A 20,733-nucleotide genomic window follows, 5' to 3' on the forward strand; every position below is an offset into this window, starting at 1 on the left:
CATAATTAATAGTAACAACAACAACAATAACAGGCTTTTATATAGCATTTCAAAGTCTGCAAAGTATTTTCTAAACAGTATCTCTTTGGACCCAATACTCCTGACTGAATATATACATTGTCATACAAGATTTCCTAATCAGATGTTTTTGCTTAATTATTTCTTAATCACAAAGGAGGAAAAGGGATCAAAGGAAGAGATCCCAGTACATCTTTGCCTGGAGGCAGGGGGTTAGACTGAGCAAATTCTGGAAGTCTTTAGGAATCCAGCATTCTCTTTTTTTAAAAAAACATTATTTTTTCAAAAAATTTTGAGATCAAATTTCTCTTTCTCCTTCTAGCCCCTCCCCAACCTCATAAGAAGGATGATACTCATTATACATGTAAAAATTATGCAAAATAGATTTCTGTATTAATGATATTGCAAAAAGCAAGAAAAATTAAAGTGATATATAATAGCTATATATGTATATATTTCTCAATAAAACAGACAGATAGGAGAACAGATGGATAAAGGGATAGATAGATAGATAGATAGATAGATAGATAGATAGATAGATAGATAGATAGATAGATTATAGATAGTATTTACTCTTAAGAGTTCTTAACCTGTTTTATACCATGAACTCTTTTGACAGTCTATTGAGGCCTATGGATTCCTCATTAAAATAATTTTTGTATGTTTGTTTTTACAATCATATCTGTCTCTTCAAAACTCCCTTTGGGTTTTTTTGGCCATGATATTGGAATAGTTTACCATTTCATTCTCTAGCTTATTTTACAGATGAGGAAACTGAGGCAAACAACATTAAGTGACTTGTTCAGGGTCACATAGCTACTAAGTGTCTGAATCCAGTTTTGAACTCAGATCCTTTTCACTACAGGCCCAGTACTCTATCCATTGTGCCACCCAGCTGCCCAAAATAATATTTTTAAATGCATAAAATAAAATACATAGGATTTCAATAAAACCAAATGAATTGAAATATAGCTTTCAAAATTAAAAGGGTTCCTGGATCATAGGTTAAGGCCCCATAGTTGGAAGGATTAGATTATTTTAAGCATAATAAATCAAGTCAAAACTCCTCAGATTGCAAGTTTCCCAATATCCATTAAGGACAGAGTTCTCTATTCCTACCCAACCACCCTATAATAACCTCTGTCCCTCTCTCCTTCATCCCTTTGCCCCAATTGTTCCCCCAACATGTTTACATATGGAATTAGTTTCTAGGAGCTGGCTAGTCTATCTCTAAGATAGCTTTCATCCCTCTCTTTTGAATATTCTTGACCATTCCCATAGCCACTCCCCTAATGATGGTCCTCCTTCCCTCTTGTGTGGGTTACTGTAATGATCTCTTAAATTCTCCCATGTTTCAGTCTTTATTCACTCCAACCTTTCCTAGATACTATTGCCAGATCAATTTTCCTAATGTACATCTTTGATCACAGTCAAAAACCATTGATGGCTCCCCAATGCCAAGTCCCTCTGCTTTTCAGCCAAATTGGATAACTCACTCTCTCATGAATTGCTCTTTACTGTATTTGCTCCCACCATCCCTCATGTCTGAAATGAATTATTTCCCTTTACCAGTCCTTTTTATTGAAATCTCAGTGGCCCTAAAAAATAAAAGATTTGAGTTCAGATCCTACCTGGAATATTTACTAGCTATATGACTCTGAGGAAGTCACTTAACTTTTTTCATTCTCAGTTTCCTAATCTTTAAAATTAGAGCAATAATATCAGCTGCTTTGCAAGACTTTTGTGGGAATGCAATGAGATGATATTCATAAAACACTCTGCAAACAGTAGGGAGTCATGTAAATGTTAGCTATTATAGCTATTATTCTTCAAGACCAGGTCAGATGCCATCCATCTCATGAAGCCTTTCCTGGTCTTTCCATTTAGAAATAAATCTGCATTCCTCGGATAATAATGATAGCTGATAATTATGTAGACTTTTATGGTTTTTGATGTGCCTTATATTCATTATTTCATTCTGAGCCTCATAGCAATCTTGTGGGGTAGGTGCTGAGGCTGCTATTATCCTCACTTTACTGAAGAAGAAATTGAGCATCAGAGAAGTCATGATATCCTCTGAATTGAAGTCCTGATGCCAAGTCCAGCATTCCATAATCTACATCACATCACATTGCTTTTCCAAAGAGCACTTTGGCCATACATCTCCTGAGATTTTATCATCTTCCAATCTGTTGTTGTTGCTTAGTCATTTTTCAGTCATGTCCAACTCTTCATGACCCCATTGGGGGTTTTCTTGGCAGATACTGGAGTGGTTTGCCATTTCCTTGTTCAATTCATTTTACCACTGAGAAAACTGAGAAAACTGAGGCAAACAGGGTTAAGTGAGTTGTCCAGGGTGACACAGTCAGTAAGTGTCTGAGGTCAGATTTGAATTTAGGAAGAAGAGTCTTTTTGACTCCCAACTTGGCACTCTATCCACAGCACCACATGGATGCACCTAATCCAATTTGTTTGACAGCCATTTATTCATTTCTCTAATTAGAACACAAATGTTCCTTGAAGACAGGGACTGAGCTATTCATCTCTGTACCTTCTCACACCCTAGAACAGAGGTCTGGTCCCATCCCCTCATTTCAGAGTTGAGGAAAATAAGGCCCAAAGATTGAAAGTAACTTGTCTAGTGTCACAGAGGTAACACATATCAGAACTCAGGACTGAGTTTTGGATCCAAGGCTTCTAACTCCAAATGAATGTTCTTTTTATACCTGCCTGCCTCTATTAATGGTTGTTAAAATTAATTGAGTTCCTGGGAAGGTAGAAGATTCATCAATTTAATGAATTCCATACATGTTAGTTCCTAGTTAATTCTGCAATCTAACCCAAACCTCTACTGAAACTGAAAGTTTTGTCCCCTTTCCTGGTCTCCTGTTCCCTTGACTTGAATCTTGTTTCACATGTCCCCAATGGGTGTTGCCTGGGCAAAAGGAAGTAGGAAATCAAAGTCCCTCCTTTTCTAAGCCAGCTCTCTAGATCAATTGCCGTTATAAAAGTTCACAGAGATAGTTATATATAATATTTTTATGTGATCCTCAAATGAATTCCTTTTAAAAGCATCTTTTTCTTGGGTACTTTGAAATAATTAAAGTCTTCCATCAAATTATTCTGGAGATCTCTCTGTGAAAAGCCTTTAATTTCATCCCCCTTAATGTAATTCTATCCTAGCAGATGAACTCAGTATTTCATTTTTTCTTCAAATATTGTGTCAAGAACCTTAATCTGAGTTTAAGTCCCATAGTAAAGGGCAAGATAATCTCTCTAGACCAAAGGGAAGCCACAATCCTTGGCCCAGGAGGGCAAGCTCAGCTCAGCCTACAACATCTGGCCCCCACTGGCACTGTATGGATAGTGTTCACTGTGTGACCTTGAAGAAGTCATTCATTTAAACCTCACATTTCTTATATGCCAAAAGGAGTGAATAACACTGATGTTACTTACCTCAAAGGATTGATATAAAGAAATAAGGCCCATAAAGTACTTTAAAATTAGATAGAAATAAATATTTTATAGAAATTATCTAAGCAATACTACTAATATCATGGAGAATAGACACTAGGGAGAATCATTATTTTTCAGTCATTTCAGTGCTGCCTGCCTCTTTGTGGCCCCATTTGGGGGTTTCTTGGCAAAGACTGGTTGGTCATTTCTTCTCCAGTTCATTATAAATGAGGAAACTGAGGTAAACATGGTGGGTGACTTTCTCAGGGTTACCCATCCAGAAAATGTCTAGAGGCCACATTTGAACTCAGGAAGATAAGTCTTCCTTACTCCAGGCTTGGCACTGTGATACCTAGCAGCCCTTTGAAGAATATAAGATATATATATATGTTCATAAGATACTCTCTGCCCTTTAGTCATTTATTGTCTAACTAGAAAGAGCAAATATACATACCTATATATATAAGTATATACATATTCTATACATGCAGTACTTTATATTTGGGTGGGTGGGTGGGTGTATAAACATAAAGGTTCAAATAGAAAATATCCTAGAAGAATACAAATTCTTTAAGGATAAAAACTGCTTTGTTTTTATCTATTGAAAAGGAAAGGGATATGATGAAAGCTGAGGTTTAGGCAAATGAGTGACTAACATTCTCTGTAAGTTCAGATATTTAGAATATCTAGAAACCCATTTTCCTTTCCTCTCTAATATTTCCTCTAGTTGCATGGAGCTAAAGAAAAAGGAATGAAGAGATGAAAAATCTGGCAACATCTTGGAGTCCATGACTATGCACTAAAAAGAGACTGTATGACTTAAATTTGGTTGTTTGTTGGGGTTTTTTTTATGAGGAAATAGAATGCTCTACTGGGATTCAAATGAAAGGACATTAATTTCTTCTGCATCAGAAGGGATTTGAGTTATATGACCAAAAGATCTACTTGAATCAACAGGACAAAATTTGGATTGGGAAACTAAAATTAATAATTCATTCTTTCATAGCACTTCAAGGTTTACAGAACACTTTCCTCAGAGATTTAGAGTTGGAAAGGACCTTAGAGGACATCTAATCCAAATCCCTCATTTTATAGATGAGGAGAGTAGAGTTCAGAGAGGTGACATGATACAAAGGATGTAAATGATAAAATTCATAAAATTAATGACTTAAATTCACCTCTCCTTCAATTATACCACATTATCTTCCTATAGATATAGTTCAAACTATGTTTATATGTAATATGAATAGATGTGGAATAAATAATTGGTAAGTAGAACTTCAGGGATTAGTTGATTGACTAGAGCCAAACAGTAGTCATTGATGAGTTAATGTCAATTTGGAAAGCAAGTCACTAAGGAATGTTTTAGGGATCTTTCCTTGGTCTTGTTTTATTCTAGGTTGCACAGTGGATAGAGCACCAGGTTTGGAGTCGGGAAGAGCTGGGTTCAAATTTGATCTCAGACACTTCCTAGCTCCATGACCCTGGGCAGGTCACTTAATCCTAATTGCCTAGCCCTTGCCGTTTTTCTTGTTTAGAATTGATACTAAGACTAAAGGCAATGGTTTCCAAAAAAAGACATTGACAGTCTGAGAGGACTTAAGACTATGCCATGTGAATATTATTTGAATAGATACTATGTTTAGCCTGGAGATGAGAACCTTGAAAGAGGCATGGAAATTATTTTCATGCAAATACATTCCAGGAATTATTGCCCCATTGGTTCTCCCATTAATAATGCTTCTTTGTTATTGTTCAATCATTTCCATCTTGTCTGACTCTTTGTGGCCCCTTTTGGGATTTTCTTGGGAAATATACTGGAGTAGTTTGTCATTTCCTTCTCCAACTCATTTTACAGATGAGGAAACTGAAGCAAAAAGGGTTAAGTAACTTGCCCAGGGTTGCATGGCTAGTGTCTGAGGCCAGATTTGAACTCACAAAAATTAGTTTCCCCTGACTTTAGGTCAGGTATTCTATTTACTGCACCATGTAGCTGCCCATGCTTCTTTACCAAGTTCTAAACTCCCCTTGCAATTAGTTCTTGTTGCCCTAAGATGAGCCATTTCAACTCAGTTTGGTTCAAATCAACAAGCATTTAAGTGCTTACTATATTCTAGGAACTGTGCTGATGCTAAGGGTATAAGGACAAAAATAGAGTATCTGGCCTCAAAGAAGCTGCATTCTACTATGGATGCAATGTGCATATATATACAGATAGATGTAGCTATAGATAAATTAGAGTGCAGAAAGCACTGACAGTGGGCAATTTGAAGAAAGGCACCCACAAAGAACTGGCAACGGAGCTAATCCTTGAAAGGAGGTTAGGATTCCACAACAGGTCTCCTTAACAAGGTATGAAATTCCCTTAGCAAAGTTATTTCTTTGATAAAGTTGCACTGCTCTGGGTATTTCCAGCTCCTTTAACACCACACTGATGAGTGTGCAGCTAGTTCACACACCTGAATTATATCTTAGGAGCTTTTAGTTCAAAAAATAAGTACAGAGAGACTGGAGGCATTAGAGAGTTGGACAGAAAAGTCAAGTCAACGAGCAATTATTAAGTGCCACTGAGTGCCTGGCCTTTGCTCACTGCTGTAGCAAGGGAAATTACAGGGTGCAAAGAGTTTGAGTGACAAGTCTTCAAGACTCAGAATTCTCCCAGGACTGTCAGGGTTCCAAACTGTTGAAGAGACAGTTTTCCCAACAGCACTCTGGACCTGAGAGAGGAAGGAGACAGGTGTATTTGTAAATCATATTGAAACCCATCCATCAAGATACTGGCCTTTTTAATATATACTGTCTGTGGTGTGGATTCATTCTTCAGTCTTCTACTGGACAGTGATTGAAGAGTGGAATATCTACTTGGAAGAGACCATCTTACATTACACCTAAGATTCCTGTTTCTGGCTCACCAAGGACTCTTTGTGAGATACTGATCCCCTGTTGGGACTTGCCTTTAGATAAACTTAGGTTTTAGTCTCGTGTAGTCAGATATTGTTTAGTTAGTGGGTAAAAGAATTGAGATTTCACCCTTTCCCATTTCCCTTTCCTTCATCTCTTCTATGTTTAATAAATTCAATATTTATATGTTTTTCCCTCTGTATTACTTTCCTTCCCCCATCCAAATCATATATGCTTTTAACAGTTGGAAGAGCTAGCTAGGTTTAAGAAATCTAAGAAAATTAAGTTTTATTTATAGAAAATTACAGTTTCTATAGGAAAGTCAGTTAAGTTGAGGTTGGAATAGTCTATCTCCATTCTGAGAGGGGTACATTCCATGGGTGGGGGCCAGTGGAATTCTAAGACTCCAGCTAAGCGGGTAGATGTATTTAATAATTAAATACCTTTTTGCCACATGGTATAGGTGGCCATATTGGGAAATTTGGTTTTTTTTTTCAAGTTTTTCCCTTTTAGTAATTGTTTGTAAAAATAATTCACAGTGGATTAGAACTACTCCAATTCACTTGGATATGCTTTATTATCCTTAAATGTAAACATGTCTGGAGACATGGTAATGGATGTTTTGATGGTATTGTGTTTGTTTTGTTCCCTAATGTTTGTCATGTAGGATTGGATTATAGATGGATGAAACCTTTTATGGATATCACAATGCAAACTGTCCTGTCTCATGTCCCCATAGTTTGTATCTGACTTTGTGTCCTGTATAAGTGTAGACTGGCATTCTTTCTCATTGGTAAATGGTTTAAAGCAATTATGATTTGGTTAACAAAGGATTCAGAGCTCAAACTAATGGTGACACATATGGATCAAATGGAACTATATATAAAAGATAATAAGTTTATAAACCCAGAATATGGGTGTGGGGAAAATGTAAACACTGATGCCAAGGAAAATCTAAACAGGTTACAACAAGAAAAGGCTAGAGGGACAGTTACTTTATTTCCTCTAAGAGATTTTCCTATAGTCTCAAAGAATGAAATATTCCCGGTCAAGACACACAAAAGATTCACTCCAGAGGACTTGGAGTCCATAAAGAAAGGAACCCCAGTCTTTGTGGACAAACCCAACTGTGTAATCAAAGAGATGAAGAGGGCTATAGACATATTTGACCCTGATTATAATGATTTTGCACTATTAATGAAGGAACTATTAACAAAACTAACTATTAACAAAAAGGGAATGTAATAAATTTATAGAGGAGACAAGATCAGACCCTCTATTAGCACCCTGGTCAGAAATAAATGACATGGACATGAATGATAGAGCTCAATATGATGTAATGAAGGAATGTAGGCAAGCAATTTTGGAGGTCTCAGGTGCTAAGGATATAAAGGCAAAAAAGAAAAAAAAGTCCTCTCTCTTAAAGATCTCATAGTATAATGGGGGAAACAACATTTGAACAATTCTATCCAAACATGATATATACAGGATAATTTGGGAATAATCTCAGAGAGCAGCACCAAAAGTAAGCAAAATGTAGGAAGGTTTGTTGTGATTTTTTTAAATAGATAAAACTTGAAGGAAATCGAGGCATCTGGAGGCAGAGATGAAGAGGGAGAGAATTCCAGGTATGGAGAGAGCAAGCGAAAATTACTGTTTTGTAAAATAAACAGCAGAAAGTCCAGCAAAACTGGGTTTCCAAATATGGTGGGGGACAGGGAGCTGGAATAGGATGTAAGAAGATGGTAAAGGTAGGATGGGATCAGGTTATAAAGGATTTTTAAAGCAAAGGATTTCCTATTTGAACCTAGAAGTAATAGAAAGTCAATGGAATTTACTGAATAGAATAGGTAGATGACATGGTCAGACCAGAGTATTAGGAAAAGCAATTTGATATTTGAATGGAAGATAGACTGGAATGGGGAGTGATGTGAGAACAGAAAAGCAACCAGCAGGCAAATTCAATAATCCAGTGCGGTGGCAGTTTCAGATGAGAGAAGAGGCATTATATGAAAGATGTGATGGAGATAAAATGATAACATGGCAGTAGATTGGATATAGAGGATGAGGGACAATATTCAAGATAAAGACACCTAAACTGCAAGATTGGACAACTGAAAGTCTCAAATGGTAGTGCCATCAACAATAATAGGGAAGTTGGGGGGGGGAGGATTTGCAGGCATATATGAGTTCAGTTTGACACATGTAGAATTTGAGATGTTTATGGGATATCCATTTCCAGGGAGTTAGAAATATATGATTGGAGTTCAGGAAAGAAGTTAGAGTAGGACAAATAGTTCTGAAGATCATCTACATGAAGATGATGATGAATCCAGGGGAGCTGATGAGATCACTAAGAGAAATAGTGTAGAGGGAGAAAACAAGAAGGCTTAGCATGAAGCTTCAGAAGGCATTCATGACTCTTGGATGTGACATGGATGGAAATCCAGCAAAGGAGACTGCGGAGGGAGTTGGATGGGTAGCAGGAGAAACATGCATGGTGTCACAAAAACCTAGAGAGAAGAAAGCATCAAGGAGAAAGGGGTGTTGGATGTCAAAAGCTGAGAAAACACACAGTAAAGGAGAATTGGGCAGTGCAGAGTATTCATTCACTGCAGAGAAGTGAAAGGTGAGGATTGAGAAAAGGGTCATCAGATTTGGTGATTAAGAGGTCATTGATAACTTTGTAGACAACAGTTTCAGTTGAGTGTTGAGGTCTAAAGCCAGATTATAGAGAATTAAGAAGACAATAAGAGAAAAGGAAAGCAGAAGCACCTATCATAGATGACCTTCTCAAGTTTAGCCCCAAAAGGGAACAACAGGTCCCTGGGGCACTCCATTGGAGACCTTCCAAATTCACAATGAAGAGTTAGGGAATATTCTTTAAAACATGCTACTCAACTAGTTCTTTTTTTAACCCTTACCTTCTGTCTTAGAATTGAGATGAAAATATCGGTACCATAGAAGAGCAGTAAGGGCTAGGCAGTTGAGGTTAAGTGAGTTGCCCAAGGTCACACAGGTAAGAAAAATCTGATACCAGATTTGAACTAAAGACCTCTCATCTTCAGGCCTAGCTCTCTACCTACTGAGCCACCTTGCTGCCCCTTCAACTAATTCTTATTCCATCTCATTGAACTATTATCTAACCTACATTTCTCCATCATTTCCACAAAAATAGCATGGGAGACTTTGTCAAATTACAAAGATCCAATGTGTGATCAAATAGAATGAATAGTTTCTAAAATAAGAAATATAAACTATCAATAACCACTTTATAAAAATTTCAAAAATCAATAATAACACAGAAATGTAAATTAAAACAACCCTAAGGTTTCACTTTGAAATTCATCAAGGAAGCAAAGATGGGAAAACTCATTCTTGAAGAGTTTGTTGGAACACAGCAAATTAATTCACTGCTTTTAGAGCTATCAATTGTTTCATTGCCCCTAGAAAACAGTTTGGAATTAGGTTTTTAAAAATTACTAAGCTGTTCATATCCTCTAACTCAGATTTCACTACTAGGATTACATCCCAAGGAAGCAAATGAAAATAATAAAAAACCTCCATATGTAGAAAAGTATTCAAGGAAACAAAGGGAGTACCCACCTATAAGGGAATGGCTGAACAGATTGTAATAAATAAATGCAATGGAATATTATTGAACTATAAGAGAGGACAAAATACTGTTTCAGAGGAACCTGAGATGATCTCTATGAACTGATACTGAGTAAAGTAAGCAGAACTCATAGAACAATCTATACAATAAAAATCTCATTAAGATAAGCATCTTTGGATGACTAGAACTGATCAATACAATGACAAACCATTATTTCTGAGGATGGAAGTTAAAGCAGGTTACTCACCTCTTCTCAGAGATGTGATGGACTTAAAACGCAAAATGAGACAGACTTGTTTGATCATGGTCAGTGTGGTATTTATTTTGTTTCACTGTGCATATTTGTGAAGAAAGTTGTTTTTTTTAATTATTCAGTTGGGAATGGGAGGAAGATAAAATAAATACTTGTTATTCAGGAAAAAATTAAAAAATGTTCATGGAAGTATTACTTATGATAACAAAAAGCAGAAAATAAAATATGTTCTCACTGACTGCAGAATTTATGGCATTTGAATGTATGGAATATCATTGTCTTCTAAAACGTAGATGTCAGGCAACTAGGTATTTCAGTAGATAGAAATCCAGGCCTGGAAAGAGGAGATCCTAGGTTCAAAACTGACCTCAGTCTCTTCCTAGCTATGTGACTGGGCAATTCACTTAACCCCGTTTGCTTCAGTTTCCTCATCTATAAAATGAGCTGGAGAAGGAAATGACAGCACTCTAGCATCTTTTCCAAGAAAATTCCAAATGAGGTCACAAAGATATGCCTGAAATAACTGAACAAACCACAACATAAAAAGTACTGAATAAGGAAAATTCTGGAGGTTAAAAAAACATGGAAAGGGTTAAAGCAATGTATCCTTAAGAAAGTACAACCAAAAGAGAAATAGGCAGAACACCAACAACAATACAGATAGGGTTGATACAGTGATCAGGGTTAGTGCCATACTTTCTATCATCAAAGTTAAACAATATGCTTTTCCTATTAACAACTGATAGAGCAATTGCTCCCCAAGGGCAGGATTAAATCTACTTTACATTTTTCTTAATATCATTTTTAAAGAAATAAAATACAAAGGAAATATAGGTATATTTATACAATTATTAAGTTTCATAACTAAGGGGAAAAATGAAATTTGTTTGAAATGACTTGTTCTTGATCAAGCCATTCTGGTTCTATGCGATTATTTCTTCCCATTTTTGAGGTTTATTAGACTTCTCTCTAATAATATGCTTTAGAATTCCCATAGGTGTGGAAATCAAGACTACCAGCCATTAACTGTATGCCTATTCTCTTCTTCCTTCTTCCAACTCTATGCTCCTTTCCTTTTCTCCAAGATGTCTTAGAGATCATTGACAGAGGCTCAGTAATCAGATCTACCAATTCTTTCAGTGCTGGAGAATATAGTTCATCTAAGCTTGGTAATCTGAATTCCTCGAAGATATCTAGGTTTTCCCATAATATCACTGTACTTACTTTGGGTAGCAACTCCCCATTAACCAATTTTCTTATGTATTTTCCTATCTGAAAATCATCTTTCATGGCAAAGAAAACAGAAGGAAACTAAGAATTAAACAGCTCTACTTTCTAATTATTTGTCAGGGGTCATTAAGTGTGCTGGAAATTGTCCATTAGATCTCGACATTGCCTGGCTACCAAAGAAGTCCTTGGGATGTCACCACCTTCATACATCATGGAACTGCTTCCTTTCCTAGTATAGCTCTTTCACATCACTTCTGCTGTAAAATATTTACTTATTTCCATCTCTCCATCAATGAAAATTTTGTCTTTTTTTCTCTTTCTTCCTTTCTTTTTTCCTTTCTCTTCCTTATTTCCTTCACTGGCTGTGAAATCAAATTGAAAGACATTTTAAAATTGGTTGAACTTAATCAACATATTTTAATGTTCCTGTTCTTAAGTTTAAAATGAGTTTAACCCTGTCTAACCCACCTCACCTCCATAATGAAATACAGTTGTTTTTAATTTCTGTGAGGCCCTGGACTAATTTTTTTTCTTCCTCAGAGTCACTGACCATCCATAGGAGAATATGTTTTCCTACCCTTGGTATAAATTCTCATCCTCAAAGAGCGTTAAAAATAAAATTATCAGATAAGGTAGGGAGCATACCTTTGTGGGGGCAATGAATGGAGAAAATGATTTCTAGATGACATGTCACAAAGGGTCAGGCAATACAAGCCTAAAGTGTATGACCAAATCCTACCTATCTTTATTCCATAGTGTCTAGATCTTCACACCATGAAAGGACCATTTCAGTTAAAGCATTCCTACCTCCAGGCTCTCTTTAAAAACTTGAATGCCCTTGGAGGAAAAACTTATGAAGTTATTACACTGGATGACTGGAACTAGAAGGGACCTTAGAGATCATTTAGTGAAGTCTATCCTCATTGTTGTACAGATGAGGAAAGTCAGACTCAGAAGGAGAAAACTATTTACCCCAAGCCATAGCATTATTTGGTGACTGAGAAGGCATGAGAACCCCAGCCTCCTGCCTCCTCCACCAGGGCTCCTTCTACCTCACTGTACTGTAGTCTTTAACAAGTTCATTGGAGTTAGTTTATCTTCAGATCACTTTTCTCTATGGCAATTGGCTGAGAATAAGAGTGATATTTTAATAAGGGAGGGTAAAAATTAGATAGGGGAAGAAGAGTCAGTACTGTTCTATGCAAGGAGATCACCATGAGAACAAGCTTAGAGTTTGGGAGGGGTTATTTTATTTTATTTTAATTTTTTTAAATTTGTAATATGATTCATCTTTCTTTCCCCTCTTCCCTCTCCCGTTCCAGAGCCAAAGAGCAGTTCCACTGGGTTGTACAAATGTTATCACCTATTTCCATATTATTCATTTTTGCTATAGAGCAATCTTTTAAAGCCAAAACAGAAAATCATATACCCATATATACAAGTGATAAATGTTGAGTCATATGCTTTTCTTTTGCATTTCTACTCCCATAGTTCTTAAAATGTGAATAACATTCTTTTTCATAAGTCCTTCAGGAGTGTCCTGGATTATTGCGTACTACTGGGAGTAACGTCCATAACATTGGATAGTGTGAGAGAGAAAAATCCAGAGATTTTTGAAATGAAAAAGCCTGGAGAGACTGAAATGATTCCATCAGCATGGGTATGGGCTGAGCAGGTTTGGAACCTTGGGAAAGGGAACAACCTAGAAGGTGTCAGTTGGTCTGCCCTCTCTGTTTGAGACTGCCAAGGAGAAGGTTCAGTTTTGACTGGATCCTGATCCAAGAAATCTTTCCTTCCCTGATCCTGATCACAATCCTCCCAAACCAGTGAGTGGACAAAGAATTGGAGAGAAAAGGAGTCCACAAGAAGACTTATCACAATCTCCTTTTTACCTTGACTTGAGACACCTGCTGTGTTATGCCAAAAATCAGGGTTCATCTCTCTGAACCCCCCAAGGGCTCAGGCCACCAAACCTGGGTTACCTAACTTTGGGGGAAGAGTTTAGCTAGCTAGGAATCCCCTTTTCCCTCTTCCCTCCTGACCCCAATCTACCAGCCAGTTCAACCTTATCCTTCATCCCTGTTGTTAGAATAAACTTGTTACCACACTCTAACTGACTCAAGACTGAGTGAAGGGCAGTTAGAGCTGAGGGGGGAGAGAAGTGATCCCTCTCACCCTAGAATAAAGAAGCTTGCTATTTAGAAAGAGCCTGGCAGTAGGGAGTGAACAGGCAGGCTTAGTGAGGGGCAGAGGACTGAAAGGGGGAAAGAACAGACTCACCTGTGTTCTACCTCTTGGTCCAAAACCAACATCAACTCTTCCTCCCTTTGTTCTTGCCTTGAGGGAGGGAAGACTCCATTCTCTCCCTTTCCTCTTTCCCCACACACCAAAAAAAAAAAAAAAAACCAAAAACCCTTTATTACAATAGTTCTACAATGTTTCACTTTCTGTGAACAATGTTCTCTTGGTTCTGCTCATTTCACTTTGCATCAGTTCAATAAGTTCTGGAAGGGATTATTTTAAAGCATAGGATACATATTGTGCAAAAGAGTCAGGCTACCTGAGAAGTCAAAGTGACAATCATGGGTATCCAAGGGTTGGGAACGCTGAGAAGGAGCACTGGCCCTGGAGTCAGAGGACCTGGGCTCAAATCCTACCTCTAGTGTCAACTACCTATGTGACCTTACGTAATTCCCATTCACAAAGGTCGACAAGACCCAATGCTTGGAGCCCCTGTCCTGGCTGAGACTCTCAGCCATATTTCTAATTGTCATAAGGCCTGGTCAGGCCACAACTCAAATAAACCCTCTATTAGTAGCTCCCTCAGAGTACCCACTGGAGTCTCCCTCCTGTCCCCATCCCAAAGCTTTCAACAAGAAGCTGAAGTCACACAAGGCAAGATACTTGGTGTTCAGCATAATTATTGCAATAACAATTTAATCATTTAAAAACACTATCTTGTGTTGCTCTAATGAAGAGAGTCTCTTTTCCATATTGTTTGTGCCATCTGTGAGCAATTTTCCCATTAGCCTCTTAAAATGGCAACAAAGAGGCTGAGCAAAGATAAAGAGACACAGGGAAGAGAGAGAAGGAAAAAGTGAGCATTTAAGCTTGGAACAGAGAGGCTACAAAGGTCAGAAGAGACCCAGAGTCCCAAAGGTAGAAAATACATCTTTCTGCTCAGAACCTGATTTACAGTGTCAGGCTATACCATGGATTGAAAAATGCAAGCTTGGTCTTAGATACAATGGGAAAACATCAGGGGAAGAACAAGGCCAAGGCACATGTGTGCCGAAGGCAAGATTTGAAAATTATGTCCCCCATGGGTCACCATGAACAAGTCTTTGAGTCTCCACAGTAATACAAGTGAAGAGATTTATCACAAAGCAAATACTGAAAGTCCACAGAGGTGCATTTACTAGCATCAAATATGTGAGCATTTATATAAAGCCATATTTAAAAGTATCTGTAATTTTTGCACCCTGGGAATCTGCCCACCTGGCCAAACCCTAGTTCTGACTCTGCCTGAGCATTCTGAAGATATTTTGATCTGAATTCCATAACCTGGAGTTCTTTCTAGTCTGAGACTTTACCCCAACAATCCAAGGCCAAAGGAAATCTCCTTTTCTATGTCTTACTGGAATTTCCCAAATGCAAACCTCATTGATTATCTGGGAGGGGGATTTGTGCTCCAATGAGGCTTCTTTGTGCTGAACAAGCTTACAATATCCTATGATTACCTGTTCAAATGACTCCAATATTTCTCTCTGACAGCCTCGAGAGACCAATTCTCTACCATCCAAAGCTTGTGGGTCTCCTCTATTCAGCTGATCTGTGACAAGGGGAGCAACTAGAAAGATTTCTATGTAATGTCATTCCCCCAACCCTATTTCCGAATAGGGGATCATCCCAGCCCCCATCCTCCCTTTTGGATTAATCCATTACATTTGGAGTCAGAAGACCTGAGTTCAAACCTTGCCTCTGCTACTTACTACCTGTCTGATCTTAGACAAGTGGTTTGTCCTTGCTAGACCTGTTTCCTACTCCATAAAACAAAGAAATTAGATTTAATGACCAGTAAGTTTCCTTCTACCTTTAAATCTATGATTCTAAAGGTAATTTCTACCCTACTTAAGTTTCCCAATCTTAAAGTTAGAGATCTGTTGCCCTGTAATATTCCCAGGCAATAAAAAGGGATCATTTACCATCATCTACCAGTCAACAAATCACTATGATCACCTCCCCATCAGTCCCCCAATACATATACACATTGTTTGGTAGATAAATCCTAGATTCACAGGCTCAGGACCTTAGAGGTCACCTAGCCAAACCTCACCATTCTGGCATTCAAGGCTCTTCCCAATCATGATCCTTCACTCCTATCTGAAATTAAAACCTTCCCTCCAGTCATACTGTTCTTTCCATTGTTTCCCTGGCAGGGCATTGCCATTCCATTATGTTCCCCTTGCCTAGGTAGAGGGAGCCAAGGAAGAAGCCTCTACCCCCTCCTACCTCTTCCAGCTGTGTAATGATCATCCTTCTTGGGGGCAGCTGGGGGGTGCAGTAGATAGAGCACTGGGCCTAGAGTGAGGAAGACCTGAGTTCAAATTTGTTCTCAGCCATTTACATTTACTAGCTTTACAATCCTGGGCAAGTCACTTAACCTCTGTTTACCTTAGATTCCTCAACTCTAAAATGGAATTAATAATAGCTCTTACCTCACAAGGATAAAATAAGGTAATGTTTGCTAAAAAAAAATGCTTAACACAGTGCCTGGAACATAATAGAAAGCCTTCTTCCCTTCTCTCCCTTCTTCCCTCCTTCAAGGTCTAACTCAGGTCTCTCCTCCACAAAGCCTTTGACAACCCCCAAGGAACATATTGATTAATCCCTCCTCTGGCCTCCTTTCCCAACCACTGCCTATAAGGATCATTTGGCACTGAGCACTCTGTGATTTTCCTGGTTTCTCTTTTTATGTGTATGTCCTGTCTCCTGTGAGGCTCAGCAGTCTCCAATCAAGAGACTATATCCCATAATTCTATGTATCCCTGGCCTAGCATAGATCTTTACTTCTCAAAATACCTGCTCTTGATGAAGATTTTCCCCATAACTGCTGAAACAATAGTTGGCAGGGGGAAGAATAGAAGATAGGGAGTTTCCCAGGTCTGGAAAGGAGAAAGGAGGATTTCTGGGCAAAGGGAATTAGGTCTTTTCTTTTCAACCAGAGATGCTCATATGTTATCCTAAGAACAGACAGACCCGTTCATCCACACGCTCTATCCACCCCATCCTGCCATGATTTCATAGGTTCAGGATCAAGTCCTCCACTCAAAATGGTCCAAGTCATCTCAGGAGCTCTGATGAGATAGCCAACAATGGCACTTTGGGGATGCAGTGTCGTAGCCAATTTGGAAGGGCTATCTAACTTCTTGCTTTCTGAGGCTCTACTTCCTCCTCCATTGCTCTCTTAATGGCTCTGATCTCCAGTTAAGGTGTGCCTGGGGATCCCTTAGTAGAGGGATTATTGACCCATGAGCCAAATTATTATAATATATCAGGAGAACCTTCCAAAGGTTCTACAGCTCTTAGAGTATGACTCAGTTTGGAAAAAAGCCAGACTCATGTCTCATATACAGGAGTTGTTAGTCAGTCTCTCTAAACCTGGATCACAATCCTTCCTCCCCCAAATCAGAGATGAATGTTTCCCTGTAGGGTCCTCCTGCCACTAGAAACCCTGGAGAAAATGCCAATGCTATTCCAACCCCAAGGAGGCAATGGACAGAGCACTGAGACAGTAACATAGGTTCAAATCCTGGCGTTAATACTTACTTCGTAACCCTGGGCCAAGTTTGAATTTGCTGGGCCACAGTTTGCTTATCTGAAAATGAAGGGGTTTAATCTCTGAAATCCTTTCTAGTTTAAAATCCATGATCCTACCAACCTTGTGGTTGGCACTAGATATCTCTTCTGCCAAATGGGACCAGAAAGAGAACAGTACAAACAAGGAATGTGCTAAGGGGCTCTTGGATCAAGAACTTTCAGCCCAGCGTTTTGCCTGACCTTCTATGCTGTAACCTTACTATAGGTTCCTCTCTCACTGTGCCCCATCTATAGAATGAATGCAAATAAAAAATCAGATTGTTTTTATGTGGAAAATGACTTGTAAAGGGAAGAGGAAGGGGGAAAAACTGACTAAAAATTATGATGAAGCCCTTGGCACACAGCAGTCAAGAACCCAGGTATCCTATCTCCCAAGAGCCAAAAGCAAAAATCTAACCAAAGACACAGCCCAGCAAAATCTCTAAACTGTGTCCATTATGACAGAAAGACTGTGCCAGGTCAAACAGGTGGAGTGTGTTATTGAAAGACCCTGGGGGGGATCCTCAGGACAATGAGAGCTATGCTTCCTAGAAGCAAGAGAATAAGTCAGGCTCCAAACAACTGCCAGGCAAGGATGAGTTCATCTGAGGCACTAAAACAGCAATATTCTTCAAGCATCAAATGAGAGCCTGATGCTCACATTCACCCAAATAGAAGCATCAATAAGTATGTAATTCAGGGGAGTAACTAATGAGTTGTTGGGTTGGTTAGGATAAAAGGTTGGCATTTCAATATGGAGAGAATCAGAGGAGCCCTAGCCTCATCTCAGTGAATGTTGCTAAGTGCACACTTGTCCATAAACAAAGACAAAAAATGGTGATGGCAAATCAAGATGGTGTTAGAAAATCAGCTTTGCAGAAGTGACTTCCTAAAGTCTAGATAGCGATTGGTAGACAGTCATGATAAATAGAGTATATCTATTTGAGTCTGCATGGCTCTTTAAGACTTAATCAGAGAACATGGATTCAAACTCCAGCTATTTATTACTTATTACTACTAGAACAATGGTGCTGAATTCAAATTGATTCTGTTTTCTATATATAATTATTCTATATTCTGATTCTGCAAAATTGACCATATCAAAACAAAAACAAAAAAATAATATAATTATCTTAATAGATGCAGAAAAAGCTTTTGACAAAATATAATACTCATTCCTATTAAAAAAAACTAGAGAGCATAGAAATAAATGGAACTTTCCTTTAAAATGATCTATCTAAAACCATCAGCAAGCATTATCTGTAATGGGGATAAGCTAGAAGTCTTTCCAGTAAGAGCAGGGGTGAAGTAAGAATGGCCATTATCACCACTTTTATTCAATGTTGTTCTAGAAATGTTAGCTATAGCAATAAGACAAGGAAAAGAAATTGAATGAATAAGAATAGGCAATGAGGAAACAAAACTATCATTCTTTGTAGATAATATAATGGTGTGTTTAGAGAATCCTAAGTTATCAACTAAAATATCTACTTGAAACAATCAAAAACCTCAGTAAAGTTGCAGTATATAAAATAAAATCCACACAAATCATCAGGATTTCTAAGTATTATCAACAAAAATCCAGCAAGAAGAGAATAAAAAGAGAAATTTTGTTTAAAATAACTGCAGACAATATAAAATACTTGACAGGCTACCTGCCAAGAAAAAATCAGGAACCACATGAATACAATTACAAAACACTTAAATAAGTACTAACCAATTGAAAAATATTAATTGCTCATGGGGAGGCTGAGCCAATACAATAAAAATGACAATTTTACCTAAATTAATATACTTTTTTAGTGCCATACCAAAAATTTTATAGAATTAGAAAGAACCATAATTAAATTCATCTGGAAGAACAAAAGGTCAAGGATATCATAGGAATCAATAAAAAAATTGAAGGAAGGTGGCTTAGCAGTATGAGATCTTAAACTGTATAACAAAGTGGTAATCATTAAAACAATCTGATACTGGCCAAGAAATAGAGTAGTCAATCAGCAGAATAAATAAGGTATACAATACACAGTTGTAAGTGATCATGGTAATCTAGCATTCAACAAACTCCAAAATAGAAGATTTGGGGAAAAGAAATCACTATGACAAAAATCTCTGGGAAAACTGGAAAGCAAAATTGGCAGAAACTAAGTATAGATCAACATCTCATACCACATAAAGAGATGAGGTCAAAATGGGAACATGATTTAGACATACAGGTGATATTATTAGAAAATTAGGAGAACATGGAATATTTTACCTGTCAGATTTATGAATAAGGGAAGAGTTTATGACCAAAGAAGAAACAGAAATCATTACAGGATATAAAGTGGATGATTTTGATTACACCAAATTAAGAAGGGTTTACATAGACAAGACTGATGTAACCAAGAGTAGGAGGGGAGCAAGAAACTGGAGTTGGGGAGAATTTACAGTAAGTTTCTGTGATAAAGGCTTCATTTCTCAAACATATAGAGAACTGAGTCAAATATATTCCTTCATTCTTAGAAGTCATGATTTTTAAAAAAAAAAACTTATTATCTATATCTAATTGCTTGCTTTTTCAAAGAGGAAGTAGGGGAAGACAAGAAACTAGAGTTCAAAAAAAATTTTTTAATGACTCATGTGGTTTGGGGTTTCATTAAGTAAGTCATGACTAGAGCAGCTAGGTACCACAGTGAGTATAGCACCAGACCTAGAATTAGAAGAACCTGTTTTCAAATCTCACCCCAGACACTTCCTAGCTATTTGACCCTGGGCAAATCATTTAACTCCAAATGCCAAGTCTGTACTGCTCTTCTGTCTTAGAATCAATACTTAGTATTGATTCAAAGATAGATGGTAAGAGTTTTTTTTAAAAAGTCATGACTTCTAAGAATAAAGGGATAATAATGTGCAATAGTCTGCGCCCACACAAACACACATAGAGTACTATGTTCAGTTATGAGCACCAAATTTTAGGAATGATAGTGATACACTGAAGAGCTTCCAGCATACAGCAGTCAGGATGGTGAAAGTCTCAAGTTCTTACTATATGGATATCAGCTAATGGAACTAACCATGTCTGATATTGAAGAGAGAAGCCTCCAGAGGAATATGATAACCATATTCAAGTACTTGAAGAGCTTGTCGTTTGGAAGAGGGATAGTCTTGTTTGGCTTGGCCCCAGAGATCAGAATCAAAATTATTGGAAAGAAGTCAAGAAAAAGCAGATACAAAAACTGCTGGGAAAACTGGAAAATGGTATGGCAGAAATGAAGACACAGACAAACACCTAACACCATATACCAAAGGAAAATCAAAACGACTGTGTATGATTTAGAAATAAAGGGTGAAACCATAAACAAATTAGAGGAGCATAGAATAGTTTATCTGTCAGAATTATGGATAAGGGAAGAATTTA

General features: G+C 37.7%; 1 protein-coding gene across 4 annotated transcripts in view; it reads right to left on the minus strand.

Moving 5' to 3' along the window:
* The window catches only part of GRIK4 (glutamate ionotropic receptor kainate type subunit 4), a 787,563-nt gene that overhangs the window by 536,200 nt on the left and 230,630 nt on the right, over positions 1-20,733 (minus strand). The gene's annotated exons all lie outside the window — the stretch shown is intronic.

Source organism: Monodelphis domestica, chromosome 4 (genome assembly GCF_027887165.1).
Source record: "Monodelphis domestica isolate mMonDom1 chromosome 4, mMonDom1.pri, whole genome shotgun sequence".
NCBI classification, from domain to species: Eukaryota; Metazoa; Chordata; class Mammalia; order Didelphimorphia; family Didelphidae; genus Monodelphis; species Monodelphis domestica.